At 40.8% G+C, this 14,340-nt stretch overlaps 1 long non-coding RNA gene across 7 annotated transcripts; it reads right to left on the reverse strand.

Moving 5' to 3' along the window:
* Nucleotides 1-125: 125 nt before the first annotated feature.
* LOC306780981 lies at nucleotides 126-14,009 on the reverse strand. Of its 7 annotated transcripts, none has more exons than XR_013772173.1 (7): nucleotides 13,954-14,009; nucleotides 4,965-5,377; nucleotides 4,121-4,149; nucleotides 2,708-3,059; nucleotides 2,410-2,564; nucleotides 2,183-2,276; nucleotides 126-1,990 (listed from the first exon to the last, which is right to left on the reverse strand). It is a non-coding gene; the product is annotated as an uncharacterized lncRNA (long non-coding RNA). The 7 variants fall into 7 exon arrangements; XR_013772174.1 differs by lacking the exon at nucleotides 13,954-14,009 and adding an exon at nucleotides 13,260-13,424; XR_013772176.1 differs by lacking the exon at nucleotides 13,954-14,009 and having other exon boundaries at nucleotides 2,708-2,924; nucleotides 3,011-3,059; nucleotides 4,965-6,946.
* Between the last annotated feature and the right edge of the window lie 331 nt (nucleotides 14,010-14,340).

The raw sequence follows: 14,340 nt of genomic DNA on the forward strand, positions 1-14,340 counted from the left end.
TACCATTCATGAAATGAAATTGATTTGTGTTAGTCCAACTCAATATAGTACAATTCATTGGAAATGAATTAATCAGGTAAAAAACTTTTTTTTATTTGACCCCAAATTAAGACACGAGACAAAACCTAGTTCAAGTGTTTTTTATTGAAAATGCTTAAATACATTAAATATGGTACAAATCTGACCATCCATGATTCTAGAGCCTGCATTTCATTTTTTAAATATAATTTGTTTTTTTTACAAAAACACTGATCAGAAAAGGATAGCAAAAAAATTCCAAAAGGATCTATACAGTGCATCTTTCATCGTTTTTAAATATTAAAACAGTAGTCTTGTAACAGCTCCACAACTGGTGACAAATAAATACCAAGCTATCCCAAATCCCTTGGCGCCACAAACAAAGACGCCATGAGGGTGGAGGCTATGCACTGCTCTCCAAACAGGGAATATCATTGCACTGCAGTCACTCACCATAAACTATCATTTCCAAAAAGCACAAAACTTCCTGCAATCGATATGTACAACCACTATTGCAAGTGCTAAATTCCCACTACTTTGGTTTGTCAAGAGCAATACAGCTGTTTTCTTTCCTACCAGTACAGATGGTAGTACAAAAGGACTCCTTTACACTGAAGAATAGCCGATGATGTGTTATCATGTGCAGAAACAGGCAACTTGGACCACTTTTGGGCTACAACAGTAAAATCACAAAACATCCACAAACTAAAACTTATAGATTATAAATAACAAGGATACTCATAGTCAATGGAAGTTACAGCGTATTGAACTGTGTTAGGGTCCATTTCAACTCGAGTAGAGAGTCATTCAATCAGACAACGAGGAAAATGGACGTGCAAGTGTCACGGGAGTTCACAGATAGGACCCAAACGCAAGACCACAGGAGACAGAAGTGAATGTTAAACAGGTTTTATTTATAGACAGGTGGGTGCAGGTGTGGAGCCCGTGGTCCGACACCCGAGTGGCAGATCGACAGTGTGATGTCCCGTGGCTCGACACTGGAGGGCTGGTGAGTTGACGGCGTGAAGTCCCGTGGCTCGATACTGGAGTCGACAGAGTGTAATCCGTAGACCACAACGAGAGCAGAGCGGCGGAGCGCATCCACAAACACAAGGAGGGCAGAGCCGTGGAGTGTAATCCACAGGGTTTCAGCGGGTTGAAGACGGTACGACCTGACACTCCCAGACTGCAGGACCAGAGTTTATATAGTGGCAGGCTACTCATTAAGGGGCCCTGAGTCTGGTGTGTCAGGCTGCAGGAGGTGATCAGCTTGAGTGTCCTCAGCCGTGCACGATTAAGGGTGCGGCCCTGGGAGGTGTCTGAAGGCAGAGGACAAACAGAGCACATGGCACACCACAACAGACAGGGGAATCCTGGATCCTGACAGCAAGTTGACGTTCAAGCGTAATCACACTCGAGTTGGGATGTGGAGGTGAATTGGGCAAAACTTTCTGCGGGTAAACACTTAACCAAGCTTGCAGTGACATGTAAAAGTTCCGTAATTTACAGTCTCTGGCTTGCCTCTGTGCAGCTTAGTCAATTTTTTCAAAATGTCAGAACCAGGAAAACATCCATGAGGTCATGGATTGTCGTTGACTGGGCGGAAGATGAAAGTAGAAAACATCCAAAAGATCTGACAAGGTTCTTTGGCTTTGTCACTTGGTGTTCACCTCTTGTGCAAACATCTTGATTTTCAGCTCCTGTATCTTAGAATTCAGCTTGTGCCCATCCAAATTCATTATGACCTTCTGGAGAAGCTCAAAGATGTACTTGAAGTTGTCTGGAAAGCTTAGATTAAGGGCACAAATTAGCCCAAATCATGATGAACGCCATGATGACACTGTCTACGTTGTTCAGGACTTTAATGCAGTTGATCAAGTCCCACGTCCTCTGGCTCCCAATCTCTTTGGATCATGTAAATCCTTATGACAGTGAATGCGATGTCCCTCACTGCATCCTCAGCGGCGGAAGCCTGACAACAACACAAACACAGAAAACTTGTGTTTAAACTTGTGATTAATCCACAAACATGTGTATATATATATATATATATATATATATATATATATATATATATATATATATATATATATATATATATATATATATATATATGTGGGTAACACTTTGACGCTACATGGGAAACATATTGCGATAAACTTACCAGATTGATAAAGAGTCTGGATCTTCATTGAGGTAGATGACAGGCTTCTCAGATGCCCTTCCCTTTTGGTGTTGATGTCATCACACTGAAGGTTCTGGATAAAAGCAGAATAAAAGCAGGCCATTTACTATTCATCAAATGTTTTTAAAAAAGCAGATATGGACAAGAAAATATTACAATAACCACCCCAATACAGTGAAACTAATATTGTATACATATGTACTAACCAAATCATTGATGGTCAGGACATCCTTGACCTTTTGTCCTTCACACCTCCTTTGCTCTTTCAGCCCTGTATCAGGGAGTCTGAGAAGAGGTCCAGCTGTGACATGAACTTTGATTGAAATTGTTTGGTGGTGATCAGCAGGAACTCTGCATTGACCTGAATAACAAACAAAATACAGCTGTTTGTTACTTGTTTATTATAATTACTATCACATTATGTGGGATTATTAGATTCAAATTGCGATTGTGAAGCCATTAATCATCAAAATGGTAAACACATAGAAACACACATTTACTTACTTAACTTTGCTGGAACAGGGAAGGGGCCTCTGCTCCACAATCTCTGGTTGAATGTGCAGTTCAGCATGTGTGATTTAGAAGCTTACTCCATGTATTAAATGTACATGGGCAATGTATGGACATGTATAGCGATAACTGCCCCTACAATGCCCATGCAACAAGAAATACCTGCTAGCTAGTTCCAAACTGCATTCTTTACACTGCCACATGCAGAGTCCTAAAGAGAATAAAGATAATTAGTACATATCAAACTGAACAAATAACAATGAGAGATCAGCTTGCATCGAGCATATAACCTATTACGTGCTATCATTAGGAGGTTGCCTCAAGAAGCTTGGTAATGCTGATCAAACTGCAAAAGATGAGATAAATATATTAGTGGAGGGAAAGGCTGGAATAATCCAAAGTTCACATAAAACAAAGTCAAGTCAAAAGTGCTTTAGAGCACTCACATATATAATGTTACCATTTAGAATAGACGAGCAATTCACCTTTTACAGCAACACTAAAGCTACATACAACAGCAATCAAATCATGCAAGCGTGTTAAATAAGATTAAGACAGTCATTTTAATAAAATATCAAACTGTTTGCCTTGAAAACTCATTCGCACTCCTGCCTGCGTTCACACAGTGTAAGGTCATAGAAATACAATGAGTAGAACGGACATCGATGTTTGTCTTGGTCGTTTTACTCGTTCAAAAGAAAATAGTGCTCAACACTGCGCATTGACCGTAGTATAACAGAAAAGTTAGCCCGCTACATCGATCAGTTCTTCACAATGACGACGGTACACGTACAAACTGCCGCTGCTCTGATCCAGTTACATCGGTTTGAATGGGAATGTCCGTTCTACGCTCGTTCTATTTCTATGGCTGCTGCGCTAAAACGCCGCTGACTTCCGTGTGTTCATGCATCAGGTGCCCGCGCGAGTGAGAGGAATTCAGCGGTTTTATGAGCTCATGATTTATTCATATTAAACATTTTTCAGTGACGAAAACGTGGCTAAACCCACTACAACTGAACGCCCACTACTAGAGAGAGTGGCCTTCTGCGGCCTGCTCTGCCTGCCGACATTATGGCGCTGGAGAGGGGGAGACCGTAGTCTGCTCGTTTAACTGCTCTCCTACTGTTTTTTAGTGCACACAGTTCATAAGGAAGCCTTCGGCGCTGCGTCCAAGCCGTATTAATGACAGTACCCTGATCTCTGGTCTGCTCTATAATGCAAACCACGTTGGCTACCTAGCTTGCTAGCTAGCCTGTGTTGCCTTCGATCTTATTAAAAACGGAACAGTCGTGTGGCTAAGTTATCACGTCTGTTCCACACATTGTGGTCATTATTACAGAATGGAAGCCTTCATTGACAGCGAGGTACAGTCTAAACTACTACAACAAAATATATAAAGTTACTTACCAAAGAATGGACGGTCGGTTTGAATCTTGCTGCAGTCAGAAAGGGGGGAAAGACACTGAGAGCACGTGATCTGGTACAGGCGCAAGGGGTAGTCCCCCAACCAAACACATTTATTTTGAGTTGATACACACCATCCAACCTAAATAAATCTAATAAATGAAAGTATTCATGCATTTTATGTTAGACCCATTAAATATAAATGTGTTCATTTTTTAACTTGATATATTTAAATTAATCAAACACGATTTAAATGTGTCACCTTTAAGAAGGGCTTGAATCGTTTTTTTGAGTGTACATGGGGTGGAACAACGACCTCTTCCTGCCCCCCCCCCCCCCCCCCCCCCCCCCCCCTCTACTTGGCATATTATTTCAGACTAGTGGAAAGAAATCATCCAAAGATACACATTTAGGCCGTCTTTGGCTTTCTTTAGTCTGATTTCACCAAACATTTCCATAAACAACTTCTCATTTACATATTCAAACATCAACTGAGCCAGAAATCTCCACTTCACCAGCATTTACAGCAAACGTTCTAGTTTCCAGACGGGTTTGTTCATATCTCATTCAAAGCCTGATTTATAAAAACTTTTATTGATAAAAAATGGCCAAAATTGTTTTTGTAATGGCTGTTGACACAATGTTATGACTCATAGAGTCATACAAAGAGACATCATAAATCCCCTCTGTAAGAACCTTTGACTCTTAGATGTCAACATGAAACGAAAATGTACATGTTGAAACGTAACATTTTAGCGAACTTGTAATACAAAAAAAGAATTGTCTTAATGTCAGTAATCAACTGGGGAAGTGTCATCTTGATATCTATTCGTTCATTTTTACTCACCGTTAATCATGTGTTCACACTCATATTTAGTGGGATGTGGGCCTCAGATTGCTGCTCCGGCTGGAGATGGATGTGTGCCGCGCGGACGAGGAGCGTCTACCTCTCTCTGCCTGACTGTACAGGAATGGGGGAGAACAGAGGGTGCTGGGGGAGGAGAGTAATGGATAATGGGGGAAGGAAGTGTTGAGAAGGATGTGTGCAGAGCCGAGGTGTAGTGATGGAGAGGGTGGGAAGGATGGGCGGCGCAGGTAAGTGAAAGAGCGGATTGTATGTGTGTGTTCTGTGTTGAGACGGATTGGCGCTGGCTGGGCCGGTTTGTAACCGCTATCGGGTGTGAGACGGGCAGAGAGAGAGGGGGACAAAAGGAGAAAGGAGGTGAACAGTTGGAGAGAAGACAACGAGAGAAGTGAGAGCTAGAGTCAGAGGAGGGTTAAAGGATGAGGAGAGGGAATGAAAGGGAGGAGGAGAGGAAGGAAAAAGAAGGGGAAGGTGGTAGAGGAGGAGAAAAGAAGCATATGGTTTGAAACTGTTCGCCAAGTTTCAGCATATTGCTCGCTCTCTGCCTCTCTCGAAGGTATGATTTATGAGCGCAAAGCTCCAAAACACTCTCAGACACCATCTTCCACTGCACTGTTGATGATGTGGGTATTTATACACACACACACACACACACATACACACACATTGCAGTTTCACACTCTCCTGGAAGTGTGTGTGTGTTTGTTAGTGTACTTGTGCATCATAGACTTCCCCTGATTTAACCCAATTTCTGTGGCCTCAAAATGCTGCCCGGTGACTTTGACAGCATCAGAGGGTTCTGCAGTATAGTGGCAACACACACACACAAACACACACACACAGGCAGGATTACTGTGAATGCTCCGTAGTTATCCCCAAGGCCGTACTGGTTTGGGCCGGCCACTTGACAGCTTTAAACACAAAGGGGCTCTGCAGCAGGACGTATCGGCGGAGGAGGAAAACAACATTCATTAGGAACCTTTTGACCTACTCATGGACTCTCTGTGTCTACGGAAGGGGGCACAGAGAGTCATCTTCTCCACGCACTCTGTCTTGCAAGCACTGCACCCGGCGAGACGAGGGGAACGGAAGAGTGAATGGATGGAGGAGAAAAAAACGGTAAAAGTTTTCCATCAATGTTCTTTTACGGTTTTATCACATCATGTAATTCCCGTCCTAAGATGGCACCTTCGTGAACAAACAACCAGGTAAACAGCAATCACAGACGATGTATGGTCCTTTACACGCCTACAATACAAAATTGGTTTTAATTGAGCTTTTACTTCGTCACGACTCACCGTAGTCTCCCTGTTTTCCTTCCCCTCCACGTGCAGGAGGTAAGGCTTGATTAATATGTGCGGTGTCTCTCCCACACACCTCATTCATTATAGATAACCTTACACAGGACTGTTAGAGTGGGAGAGGATACAGCACTCGGGAAGGGGAGGGGACGAGGACTTGGGTGTTAACTGAGTCGGTCTGAGTGCAGCTCTTTAAAAAGGGAGCGATCAATGTCTCCACGGACATGTTCTTTCTTTATATTTTCATATTGTTCTTACCGATGGCTCTTCCGTGTACAAGGCAATATACTTAGAAGAGATCGTCACTGTTTCCGCTGTACTAACTGCTTACTTAATTCATAGCCAGATTAACTTCTAGGGCAGTGATTGTAAACTGGTGGGTCGCGACCCAAAAGTGGGTCACGGACCCGTTTTCAGTGGGTCGCGGGCCTTTGCCTGACAAAAAAAAGAGAAAATTATGTTCACTGAATTGCCCTGCAGCTTTAAATTCAGGTCATTGAGGGTGAACTGAAAAAGCCACAATATTGTATTTTTCTCATCTTCTAAAAAGAGAAATTAGTGTTTGAAGAATTCACCTCTATGAGTCTGTCCAGATCATTTTTCTAAATTGAATTTCGTTCCGTAATAAATTTTTTAATCCAGCCGTTATTTTACTTGAAATGAGAAGAACATTTATTCATGTATTTCTATGTATTATTTATAATCCATCCAATTAAATTTGAAAAATTAGATTAATATTTGTTAAAATACAATTGATGTGTACTTTCTTTATTTGATTTGACAGTTGTTTACTACACAGAGACGTTACTACTACTAGACTTCTTGAATATAGATATACCCAAATTTTATATATATATATATATATATATATATAAAATACAGTAGAGCCACGGTTCGGTATGTTTCGGTACAGTAGAAAACTATAAATGCAGAGAAATGGACTTGATTTTAAAATATATTTATTCATTACAACTAACATCATGAAGTTATTCTTTGACTTTGAACAATGATGGAACTATACCTGAGTGACTCATCTTCTGGGGTGTCTTCTTAGCAACACATCAGCATAAAAAACAAAAACTGCTCCTTAATGTTATGTAGTATTGTTACTTACATCTTGCAAAAGAGATTTTTAATCTCAATGGGACTACCTGGTTAAATAAAGGTTTCAAATGTATTCGGTTCGTCATGCGTACCGAACCATGAGCCTCGTACCGAATGGTTCAATATGAATACGCGTACCGTTACACTCCTAATATATATATATATATACAATTTGGTTAGTGGGTCCCGGCTTGTCGTTAAGGGGTGATGGTGGGTCCCACAGCCAGACCAGTTGAGAACCACTGCTCTAGGGGGCCCTGGGCATTGTTTTATGGCCTTATGGTTTCAATTTAATAATTCAACCTTATAACATTAAAAGTACATTTGAAGCTTTTAGTTGTTTAAAGTCCCAGTGAAACGAAAAATAGACTTTCTCAGTGTTCAGCATATTGTTAATTTATCTCTTATATGCCAAATACATGTAAAAAAATAAATATTTTTACATCAAATCCATAGACAGTGAGAAGTGGGCGTCATGGTGGCGTCACCCATTGGTTTGTGGACTGCCATTTTGAAGCCTTTAGTTTGCCGATTTCGCCGTTGCCATCTTGGACATCCCTACATCGCTCTCCTGTAAAACGTTTTCCAACGTTTGATGACTCGTCCTGCTCTCAGGGGCGTTTACAAAAATGTACGCAATCAAATGAGACATTGTGTCACAGCTCACATATCAACCAGAGCTACAGGTCAAAGTAACTAACAGAGCAATTTAGAGACACGGGAAAACATATTTGTTGGATATTAAGTGGATACAAACTTGTTTTTCATTTCCGAGACAATGCGGCTGAAAACTATTCATTGAAGGTTTTGAAACCTACGTGACTGAGGCGAGAGGGGAGTTTGTGCACTGGCGGCATTGAAGGAGGCCGGGCGTCGTTCATCAGCATGCTAAACCAAAACTATGCTATTTCACATTATTTAGGACCGTTATTATCACCATAGGTAAAGCCTGTGTACGTACCCTGTCACCTCCAAGTCCCCATCAAGTATCAAGTTTGTGTTCGGCGACATATGATATGATTTTATGAAGTTTTGCACTGGATGCACTTCCTGATGCAACCCCCAACAGGGGGAAAGGGGGGTTATATGAATATGAAACTGCATCTCATGGTCTTCTTCACTGCAACGTGTTCACTCCAGAGTGTTTGACCAAGAAGTCTTTCCCTTGATGGGGTAAAGATTTTCATACATATGGAATATTCATAATGCTTCATTATTGCTTTATAATATTTTATAATTATTGTTATGCAGCAATTTGTATGTATACAGATTATAACACAATATTGTACACATTATAGACATGGGCTTGCAAAAAACAAAAAAAGTAAATTGAAGAATTATTACACTTATAAGCGATTACAATATATTTTAGAATGTGTTATGATTATTGTTATAAAGCAGTGCTTATAATAATACAGTGCTATAAGCAGATTATCACTATTACACTGCAAGTATGTTTATAATGCATCACAGATATGGGCGTCATAGAAAGTGCTGCCATGACGGTGCATTAACACAAGTGACAGCGAGCGAAGTGAAGTCGGCCGACCAGGACAACAGGACGTGAACGCTGCGCTGGAGGAAAGACTTCATAGAGCATAATGCAGCGTCATGTGCACCGCTCTGCAGTGAAGCCACTGCTGAGCTTTTTAAAGGGAAAGCTGCACAACATTTGAGAAGGTGAAGTTCGAATCAGCAGCGTTCGGCGGCCTGAAGGATCCGGATATATGGGAGTAATAAAGGCTGCGCGAGTTACAGAGTGCACCTGCTCCGTACACTGTAATATAATCTGCTTATAGCACTGTATAATAATAGTTCTAAGCACTCATAACTGCTTTATAACAACAATCACAACACATTATAAAGCATTTTATAATGACTTCATAAAAACATAATTACTGGTCACTCACCGACTTCTGTTTTATTTATAATGCATTATAAACATACTTATAATACATTGTAATCTGTTTATAGCACTGTATGATCATCGTTATATAGCGCTCATGAATAGTCATGATGCTTGATAACAATAATCATAACGCATTCTAAAGTATTATACAACGACTTATGCGGTCAAGTATCATGATACTTCACGATACTTCATGATTGTTGGTCACCCTCTTTTTCAGAGCAAGGATCATAGTGTATAATAATTCCCATCGTTGTAATGCATTATAATCAGTGTTAATATGCATTATAATCACCTTTACAAAGCATTATAATGTGATCGTAAGTTACTGTAAGTTGTCAATATATTTGCTTTCAGTCAAATAAAAAAAATCATTAAATCTATACGACACACACAATATGTTCACTTTACTGATGCAAACAGTGACCAAGAGTAACTCATAATCACATAATCACATTAATGCGTTATGGAAAGATTACAATGTATTATTCATAATACACTATGATCCTTGCAAAAACAGAAGTCGGTGAGTGACCAGTAATTATGTTTTTATGAAGTCATTATAAAATGCTTTATAATGTGTTATGATTGTTGTTATAAAGCAGTTATGAGTGCTTATAACTATTATTATACAGTGCTATAAGCAGATTATATCACAGTCCAACTATTTATAATAAAATATAATGCATTATATACATAGGTGTTATAGAAAGTGATACCGCCAACACATTAGGGTTTGTATATAACTATGGCTTTATTAATGATTACTTAATAGTTTAGTAATGCTTAATAGGTCAGCCTCATAAATAAGACCAACATTTGGACGCAAGGTTGTAAATATCTCTCTCACTGGTCTGTATATGACTGACCTTCTGCAGAAGGACTACTGAGGATCTGAACCAAATCATTACCAAATACAAAGAACAGATGAAGGGATGTGTTTCCACTACATTAACAGCCTCTACTGATCTATTGAAGACAGCAATAGTCACTGACCATTATTAAAGTCATTCGATACGAGGGTGCCTTATAAACAGTGGTACTCACTACTATTCTGCCCTTTGCATGAATTTGTATTTTCCCTGACATTGGGCTCACAGCAGGTTTGGTCCATTGCATCATGATTGAAGCAGCCAACATACTTAGACTACAGTATTTATACTGGAAATAGATCCAGTGTATTTGTGTCTTTTTGAAAGGAGTATTATTTATTATTAATTATTGTGTAGTTTATACCACCATTCAAAAATATCACAAGAACCACCAAAAATATGTTTTGTGGGTTTAAGTTTCATCATCGGCCCTTATTTTCTGCTGACAGGAAGAGCTTGTGTTTGTGTGCTGCCAGCATTTCATGTTCAGCAGAAGATAATCTACACTTTCTCTCAGCCCAACGTTGTACTCAGGGCATGCACAAGACCCCTGGTGCAGCATTAAGCAGACATTCACTTTAATTAACAAAACCATGACTCTGCTCATTTAGGGTCCTGTTAAAGCAGGGGTGTCAAACTCATCTCCACTCTGGGCCACATCAGCATCACGGTCGCCCTCAAAGGGCCGGTTGTAACTGTAAGACGGTGTAACTAACTTCTCCTAACATATTGTTAAATAACTCTCTGCATTTGATTATTGTTTATTCAAGTGTACAAATATTGTACATGCAGTTATATAAATGAAAAATGATATTTAAACACATTTCTGTTATTATAACATAAATCATTTTAATTGAGGGTTAAGAAACCCACATGACTCTATCAAAGATCAAACTATTAAAGAAAATAACAAAGACAAATATCAAACACAAGTTCTGACATTAACTTTGTTCAAAGCTGTTTGTGTCACCTCTCTGCATCACTAATGTTCCTCCCTGTCGTCGTCCTGTGCATGGCAGCTACATCCAAGAGCTGCTCACTGAGAGTCAGGTCTGATGAACATGATAGATGATGTATCCGTGTTGTCTGTGCTTTCATCAGCAGTTCATTAGAAACACAAGTACCTGCTCGTCTCTCAGCTAGCTGTGTTGTTAGATTGCTGCTAGTTCATCAACTCGGTCTGCGATGGTGTTTCTTCACAAACTGACATTTGTAAAAGTCTGTATCTGGTCGGAGCTCTGCTCACATACCTTCAGCATGCACTGGGCTGTAGCTGTGTGAATATATTCTGCTGTGATTGCAGTCTGCCTTTTAATTCTTGGACAACTTGATGTTTTTCTTGGAGGCTAAATTTAGCTCCGTGTTTGGTGTCAAAGTGCCGACGTGAATTGTATCCTTCATCACCGACACGCCTCATAACACAGAAGACAGACACGTTTGTTCTCCTTGAAGCACAAACATGTATTCGCTTTCACATCTTTCATTACATTTTCTTCCCTCTGCATCAATTGTTCTCTTCGTGGACATTTTGGGATTATTTGTCTTTTTCAATCGTTGGAAAACCTCTTTTCGGGCTGTTGCCTCTCCTGTCCACGTGTTGTGATAGTTTTAATGTCGGTACACAGACAACATGCTATCTCATAATTTCAACTTTCTATCTCATAATTTCGTCCATGGGGATACTTTTATTTTCAAGTCTAACTTTTAATTAATTTTCAAAAAAAGAAAATTAATTTTTTTATTTATTTGATTTTTTCGCGGTCGGATTCGCGGGCCACATAAAATGACGTAGCGGGCCTTGAGTTTGACACGTGTGTTAAAGGATCCATAGTGGTTTAAAGTGCATGGTACGAGTGCATTTAGGGCGTGTCAAAGTCCACTTCTGCTGATTAAATAGCATGTAATCTGGTCGCAAAGTTAGACGCAACAGGGTTGTGTTTCTGAAATAATCATCGTGTGTTTTGGACCTGACATGAGTTAAATCAATCAGTATCACCTCCCATTCCCTTTCAAAGCCAAGTGTGCCTGCACCTGGCGCATTGCTATTTCAATGGTATATTTGGCGTAAACTCATGTCTCCAAGTGGTTTTCTGCAGGGAAGCAGCTTTTGAAAAGCTAATCACCAACAGATATAGATTGAGGCAGATTAAACCGAGATAAAACCGTGCGCAGCATTCAAATGTTGTTCAGGTTTTTAAATGTAGACGTTTTGGATGAAGCTTAGAATCTTCCAACTAGTCGGGTCATCCCCAGAATTGCCTTACATATTATATTATATTGTATATATTGTGCATTTTCCATATTTTTATTGTGTAACCTTGTTTGCTGCTGCCACAGACAAATTTCTGTGTGACAGAGGATTTTGTGTGTTCCTTTTCACATGTAAAAACCTTTCCACTATACAGTACATTTGTGCATAAAAAGTTTCCTTATTGTGTAGGCACATTTTACTAGTGCCTTAAAACTTGCATTCTCTCTAGCCTCTCTAACCAGGGGGCGACTCCTCTGGCTGTATAGAAGTCTATGAGAAAATGACTCTACTTCTCTCTTGATTTATTACCTCAGTAAACATTGTAAACATGAGTTTATGTCTCAATCTCTAGTTTCAAGTCTTCTTCAATACAGCATGATGTTCATTTAGTACATTATGCTCCATTTAGAGTCAAACAGACCATAAAGCAGGGGATGCTTTAGGGCGGGGCTTCCTTGTAAGTGACAGGTCACTTTCACGACATTGTAGCAGGAGTTGTCTATGTTTTTGTCTTTTAACTTTAACCCTTTAGCAGTGTGTTTTCAGTTCATTGTAACATTCTGATCGCCTTGAAATGTCGTATTCAGTGTTCTGCTGTACTTAGATCCAACCTCTGGTTCCAAAAAACCAAGATGGAGACGGCCAAAATGCCAAAACTCAATGCTTGAAAGCCGTAGTCGACAAACCAATGGGTGAAGTCACGGTGACTATGTCCACTTCTTACATACAGTCTATGGACCACACCTGAGTTTAACACCAACAGGCCCATGGGCGCAAAGGTGTAAGATGGGGCCCTTAGTCACAGAGCGACTCTAAACTGACACATTTGACATTGCTCACCTTATTTAAGCCGTGACAAGCATTCGATGACCTGCAGACAGTCATGCCAGGTGATCATGTTGGAAATACAATACGTCATCCAGTCTCCCTGCTCGCTCTCCTTTTCCCTCTTCTGTGGCTGTTTCTTCATCTTATATCCACCTCTCTCTCTCTCTCTCTGCTCCCTCATCCTTCCCTCCCTCTGCGTCTTGGGTGCGAGTGCTGAAATGTGATGCTGTCATGCAGCCGCTGTAAGCAGAGCTCCGTCACCGGGGCTCGTAACAGCCGTACGGTGGCTATTTTAGCGCGGACTCCTGACTGGTTGTGGCTGTCACGTCTGATGGCGAGGAGGCGCTGATCGCTACTCCCGTCCCACTGCACACTCACTACACTGCTGGTGTTCAGCTTCAAACAGACACACACACACACACACACCTCTCGTGCTGCATGACCTGTGCTTTGTATGAGCACATGTACACTAACATGCATGAATGCACGCCCATATATGGTACACGTGCAATCATCCACATATACACAAGTAGTGTGCAGAAATGCACAAGCATGCGCACACACACACACTAACAAGTGCATACAAAGCACACTATCGCTCACACACACACACACACACACACACACACACACACACACACACACACACACACACACATGGTGCGGAGCAGCACCGCAGTAAGGTCGCCATGCTGCCATTACTTACAACGCTGAGCACTCACTTCTCTGCCGCTCCCTCTCTGTCCTCTCCCACCCCTGGTTCTCCTCCTCCCTCCTTTCTCTGAGCATCTTATTTCCTTTTTATCTGACTGACTTTCTCTTCTTTCTCACCTTCCCATTTTTCATTCATTCCCTTGTTCATTTAGCTCAGTGATTTATTCTTCATGACTTATGGTTGTCTCCCTCTCTCTCTCTCTGTCTCTGTCTCTCTCTCTCTCTCTCTCTCTCTCTCTCTCTCTCTCTCTCTCTCTCTCTCTCTCTCTCTCTCTCTGTCTCTCTCTCTCTCTCTCTCTCTCTCTCTCTCTCTCTCTCTCTCTCTTTCTCTCTCTCTCTCTGTCTGTCTCTCTCTCTCTCTCTCTCTCGCTCTCTCTCT

Source organism: Melanostigma gelatinosum, assembly GCF_949748355.1.
Source record: "Melanostigma gelatinosum genome assembly, chromosome: 8".
Taxonomy (NCBI): Eukaryota; Metazoa; Chordata; class Actinopteri; order Perciformes; family Zoarcidae; genus Melanostigma; species Melanostigma gelatinosum.